Source organism: Callorhinus ursinus, unplaced genomic scaffold, assembly GCF_003265705.2.
Source record: "Callorhinus ursinus isolate GAN/ISIS: 27379988/994484 unplaced genomic scaffold, GSC_fseal_2.0 scaffold22, whole genome shotgun sequence".
NCBI classification, from domain to species: domain Eukaryota; kingdom Metazoa; phylum Chordata; class Mammalia; order Carnivora; family Otariidae; genus Callorhinus; species Callorhinus ursinus.
In genome coordinates this window covers 15,786,517-15,793,329 of record NW_027397084.1, presented here as the reverse complement: position 1 = coordinate 15,793,329, position 6,813 = coordinate 15,786,517, and positions in this window count along the sequence as shown.

The following is a 6,813-nucleotide window of genomic DNA, read 5'->3' as shown; positions in this document are numbered from 1 at the left end:
GGAGTGAGGCTTTTCAGTCCTTTTTTTCTCCCCTCAGGAAAAAAAAAAAAAAAGAAAAGCTATGAAAATGGAAGTGTTAAATAAGAATGATTTAACAATACTATGTATTTTTGCAAATCAATACCTTGCCTCCGTTCTTGAGGTAAAATCAAGGAAAACTATTTTCCTTATAATAAATCTATTTCTGTTTCTCTCTCCCTCTGAAAAAAACACGTAATGAAAATTAAGTACACTTGGCCCTTGACCCAGTCAAAACAGAGCTAATTCAAAGGAACCATTGATTATTTTTGACTGCTTAGTATAAGAAAACAACCACTTTATGACTTCTCCTCCATTCTTGTCTAGTACAATCTTTCTTCTCTTCCACATAAATTCTTTCTCCTCTGCCCCAAGAAATATAGTAATGTAGGATTCCTAACACTGTCTTAAAATTAGTGAAGTCATAAGCATTGAGTTTCTACCACAGCAGCTGCCTGATCTACCTTATTCCTCAAGTAAAACAATACAAGAATATTTTTCTTTTATTTATTAACCAGAAACAGAGAAAAGTAAAAAATTCACTCACACTATGCCAATTTTTTTTCCCATCTATCTTGTTCTGATCTTTTTTATAACACTAACTCTTCACTACTATTGTTACTACCACCACCACTACTGGTAATTATTTAGCATGGAAAAACTAAAATTTAGTAGAATGCAATTAACCTTAGTTTCCCCTAATAATCTAAGCTCTCTCTTTATGTAATTCAGTCTCTGTTTGTATGACTCCAACAAATCTTCCATGCTCCATTTATCCCTCCCCTCCTCCTCTTCAAGATGGCATCAGGTGAATGGGGAAGGGTGTGACATACAAGGCATTAGGTGGGGAAAGAGAGCCAAAATTGCACTACTCAGGTAAATATTTAATCACATTTATTTTTATTTTTTGGTGTGAGGGATGATTTTTTATTTTTTGCTGGCTCTGATGGCTGAAGTCCTTGAACTCAACCATTTGCCTCCAGTCATATAGTATCAGAATGCTACCACCTCTACACTCCACCTCTCTGAACCTCCACAGCTCTCCCCAGAGCACAGAGATGTTTCCAGATCCCCTTAGTAACCAGCTATCTGAAACTGGGATATTGAACAAACCCAATTGTGATCAAAACACAACTTTTTAAAAATTCTTTCTGTAAACATTTTTTAGATTAAAAAAGTCTTCTTCCCCCCCCGCCCTTAAGACTCTTCAACACTTAGAAACAATTCTTTAGTCATTACAACTCACAAAACTTTCCAATTTGACAAATTAAGCTATTCTAATGATAATCAAAACTCAAAACATGACTTTAACTAGCATCTCCTCTCCTCCCTCTTGCTGGGGCCTGAGGTGCCCGCTTGCAGTGGAGCGTCAGGGTCCTCCTCTTTCTGTGCTTAATCGTACTCCTTTTCTTCCACGAGCTTAGTAAGGAAAATTTAGAACTCTCCTAGGTTGGGCCCAGAGGAAGAAATGATGAAGGGCAGTGGTATGTCCCAGTGGTAGGTTGTCTGGTGAGAAGGTCTTCTGGGAAAGGTGTTTAACACTGACTCTTCTTTACAGGGGAGCTCATGAGCTCCTTGGAGATTGCCTTCACTGAAAACCTCCACTTCTGTCCCTTTGATCAACGCTCTTCCTGGGCCCCTAACTTTCAGTGTCTCATTCAATTTGGACTCTCACTACTAAAAGTCCCTTAATCCTCCCAATTCTGGGCAAGATCTTGTTCCACATGGGCTACCTGGGGAAACATACATGCTTTGTCCCAACAAGCTCTGGAAGTGCTAGCCAGTTCTCACACTGTCACCTCTACCCTGCTGTCATAGACAGGCACGGTTCTTTACAAAACCCAAGTGCTGGGAATGCATTTCAAACTCTGAGTGATCCCATTAAATCCCCTCTCAAACTGAGCCTTAAGTGAAAGAGATAGAAACACTTCCCCCTTCACAGACACATGCATGCATACACACATATACACATCCCTTTCCCCCTCAACAATCTCTTTATATACACTTTCTCTACCTTTTCCTAGTCTTGCTGTAGATGAGGACCCCTAGATGAGAGGCCCATGAGATGTAAAATTTGGTATTTTCCATTTCTTTTGTAAATTCAGTATGTTGTAATCTAGAGTCTCATTTTAGAATTTTACATAATTTCTATTTGTGTGAGTCCCAATACCTGAATTGTGCTTCCTTTTACACATCTAACTATTCTCTTTGACTTATGCCATCCCCCAAGTGTTATGCTATGCTGCAGCATTGACTGAAGGCTGATTTTCTCCTAAGTTCTTGTAGTCTTCCTAATAAGTTCAGAGAAGCTGGCCATACACTTCAGTATCCCTGGGCTGCTTCCCACACTATTTGGTGGTACCGAAGTAAAACTCCTCCACATGAAAGTTTAAAGGAGGGGAAGCAGGGAATCAGACATCCTGTTGACTGACTTTCCTATCTCCTTCTGTCTTCTTGCCCATAATCCACCAGGATCAGAAAGGGCGGGGGCGGGGGGGGGCTTTCCTTTAGTTCTCTTTCTGAGGGGCTCTGCCTGTCTTCTCATACCCTTTCATTAAGACTGCCAGGCATTTTTACCTGGGAACAAAGCCATAGTATTTCTGCCAAGAATATTGTAATAAGCAGTGGGTCTATTGAAGCAAATGTTCTCTATTACATGTATTGACACTATGATTGCCTGAAATTTTGCCCTTATAAAATCATGAAGTTGTTTTTTTCCTTCCCCTTCTAATTACTAAAGTAGGAAATATGACCACCTCTATAGTTAAATCCCAACTCTCACCAACGGATCACTGAGACAGAATTTCTGAGGCTGGGGCTGGGGATCTTATTCCCCACCCGCCATGATTCTGTTAGTCAACCATGCTTGGCAACTACTACTTTCTATCTTTAAAACTGAAGTCTCTATAGAAGTTATAAACTACTCTACAGAGAAGAAATATTAGGTATAGACAAAGAGAATCCTCTGTAAGACTTTCAGTTTTAATCTCCTCCACATTTCCAGCAATTTCCAGAATATGAGGATTCATGGATGTTTCTAAAGTTTTGCTCCTGATCAATAATCAATATAAGCCTATGAATTAAGTCTTAATTTTTGGAAAGTCAAACACATAATACTGTATAGAAGTTTATATAATACTTTCATAACAATAATGGGAATTGATTTTGGGGTGAAATTTTTTATTGCCTTACCTTCATCTGTAGGAAAGTCATAGAAAGCATTAATAGATTTTTATATACATTTTCTAAAATGCTAAAGGAACAAAAGCTGAATAGCATTTTGACAAAAAAAAAAATGTGATTCTCACACGGTAAGAGAATTCAAAATCCTCTTGATGTCCAAGGGATATATGCTATGTGAATGGAATACACCCAACGTTTTTAATGCCTAAGCCTCACAATGTAAGTCAGAAAGAAGAGGATGTTATTATCAAGAAGCTTTTGAGGATGAGAAAGAGTCTTCATTGTACCTATTCCAAAATACACTTGCTGATTTTACACAATGACACAAAAAGAGACTTAGGATAAAAATTTTAAAAAAAGGACTTACGGGCGCCTGGGTGGCTCACTTGGTTAAGCGACTGCCTTCGGCTCAGGTCATGATCCTGGAGTCCCGGGATCGAGTCCCGCATCGGGCTCCCTGCTCAGCAGGGAGTCTGCTTCTCCCTCTGACCCTCCCCCCTCTCATGTGCTCTCATTCTCGCTCTCTCAAATAAATAAATAAATAAAATCTTTAAAAAAAATTTAAAAGACTTCTATAATAAAAAAAAGACTTCTATCTTAAGAAGTTATACCTCCTCGTGCTAGCCTCTTTTGAACAAATAAACTTGAATAGTTCAGATACATCTCAAAAATTCCTAAATCATAATCTGAAGATGGTTCTAACATCAATTGTTCCTGCAAATAACATTAGGGGGACCTTTTGTTGTCTCTATAATATACAGTCACTGCTTCTGCTACGGCTTATGCTTCAAAATTTAGAAGGCAAATATAAAATATTTAGAGGAAAAAAATAGAGAAAACAGACTGTATCATGTTTACCCCTGGATTAAGGGAAGCTATTGCTATCTTTCCCAGAGTTAAATATATTATACCCTGAGGTTTTAAGAAACTACTTACAAAGAAATTAATTCTAATTCTATAGTTATGTAGAATAGTGATTTCCAAACTTATGTGAGAAACAAGTCCCTTTAGCAATTTAAAATCAAGGGAAAGTAATCAGAAGTTTTGTTTTAAGTGTTCTCTCCACAGTAACACTTTTAATCTCTTTTATGCCCATTTTTCTTGCAGTCTTTTAAGATCAGTTACATTAGTAAATGTTTCAGCGCTCCAACAGTCTCAGAGCATTTGTAGCTGTATCTTCATTAGAACCATCTTATAGCTCACAAGCTCAGTTCTGGGGTATTTTATTTTATCTGGACACATTAGATCTTTAAGAGACTGATAGCATTTCTCATAGATGTTACTTAATTGGTTTAACACTATACCTCTGCAAATGCATATTTGAGTTAACCTGTACTTTAAACAGCTTAATTGGAACTTAATTGCTGGACTTCTCTTCCCCAAAAAGTTGTCCTTAATGGAATTCATACAGTAGTGGAATTAAATGAGGTGATTCTAAATAGTTGTCGGGAGTCGTAGCTACCTTATTGAGGACCTACTGGGATTTCTTGACTACGACATTTGTCTTTACTCTACATCCATTACCATAAAATAAAGTAAAATTCACCTTAAATAGACAGATAGCCTTTTTTAGGTTATCAATTCCATCACATTCCCAAAAGTGGTCTCCAAGATAGTGTTTCCCACTCCTACCAGGGGGTACAAAGGCAATCCATATGAGTTGAGAAGAAAATATTAAAATTTCTATTTATTTTTTTATAAAAAAATTAAGCTTTATCAATTTTCTAGCACTTAATATTCAGAAAAACACTCACATTCTCATCCATCCACGTATTAGATAGTCTGTCACAAATAGGAGATGAGGTACCTTGAGGGAAAAGAGTTGTTCCTCAATGTGGAGGGGTTAAAAATAGTGTCACACACGTGTGCTTGCCTATAGTGTAGTGGAGAGGGCAGACTTGAAGTGCGACTAGCTGTGTAGATTTATGGATTTTTTTTTCTAGTTTTATCAAAAGAACTCATAAACTAGACAGTAGTTTAAAAATACTCCTGCAGGGGCACCTGGGTGGCTCAGTCGGTTGAGCAGCTGTCTTCAGCTTGGGTCATGATCCCAGGGTCCTGGGACTGAGCCCCACATTGGGCTCCCTGCTTGGTGGGGAGCCTGCTTCTCCCTCCCCTTCTGCTGCTCCCCCTGCTTGTGTTCTCGTGCGCTCTTTCTCTCTCAAATAAATAAATTTTTAAAAATAAATAAATAAAAATAAAAATACTCCTGCAAAGACCACAGCTTGAATACGATACTAACAATGTAAACATGGGTGAACAATAAATGGCAGAGTGGATACTATTCCTTACATGAGATTTTCATTATAGAATGCAAAAAAATAATAATCTGGCTACAAAAAGATTGAATTTATCAAAAATGGTATTTGAAATATGGATTTACATTTACTATGATTAGCAATGGCCCATTTTAACTCTTTGTAGTGCCATAAACTATCAACAAATGATACCATCATTGATTGGCAAGATATTTAAAATAATTTATTTATTTATGCTTAGCTTACTTTGTATTTCTGTGTATGTTTTTAATGCACATAACATAGTAGTAAAATGGTGAACATATTTAATATATAAGCAAGTAAATATATATAAAGATGTTTGGGGAATGTATTCTAAAAATATTTTACCCACAAATGTATTACTAAAATAGTTTACAGATCATTGACCTACAAAAGGGCCAAAAGAAGAGATACAGTAGAAAATATCAAGTAACCCATAAATAAGGTATATATATGTGTATTTTACTGTTTTCATACTTATTCTAAATACAAGTGTGCTTTATGTTTTGGGAATACACAACAAGCTAAAAATAATAAGTCCCACACTGAAGATTTGACTTAGAGAGAGCTTAAAAGTTCTAAATATCCCTTTTATCTTCCTTTCTTCAGCACATTTGTTCATTGCCCAATTTAAACTAAATAAGGAGCTACTCCTGAGATCTTAAAAAAAAAAAAAAACAGCAATTTGAGCTATAATACAATTAGGTCTCCTCTCTGTTTCTGGTTTAAGGAAAGCCACACTTCCTTAATCCCAGATTAAAATATGCCCTGAGGAACTATGGGAGTATTAGCAGGAAACTATCTCTGTACTAATTTTACTGGCTATGCTTGAAATTAGGGCCTAACCCACAATGCCTGGGATAGAGTGAAGGAGTTTTCACCATTAGCACTTCGAAGGAAGGTTGAGGTAATGATTGCCATCACCTGAGCGCAGCAGAAGAGAAAAGATGGGAGAACTAGAAGATCAAGCACTTTAACTCTAGAAGTAGCAAAAACTCCTGTGATTATAATAAAATCCAAAACAAGACATCTCTGAGCCACTTACCACCCAATCAAATGTCTCATCCTTTTATAGAAGTTAAAATATTCGCAGTGAGTTGACCTTTTCACTTTACTATGAGTTTCCCTAAGGGTAAATCTTTCGTAGAAATAATTTGATTGAGGGTTCCTACTCCAAGGGTGGCAAAAACCTAGCTTTCCTTTGCATAAGAAAGCTGCCTTTTCTTGTCTCCTATAATTTTAAAAGGTATTTTAAAAATGTTCCTGAGACCAGACTTTATGTGCAACATGTCATGAGAGAGTGAATATTTATGATCAAACTGCTCTTCTAAAA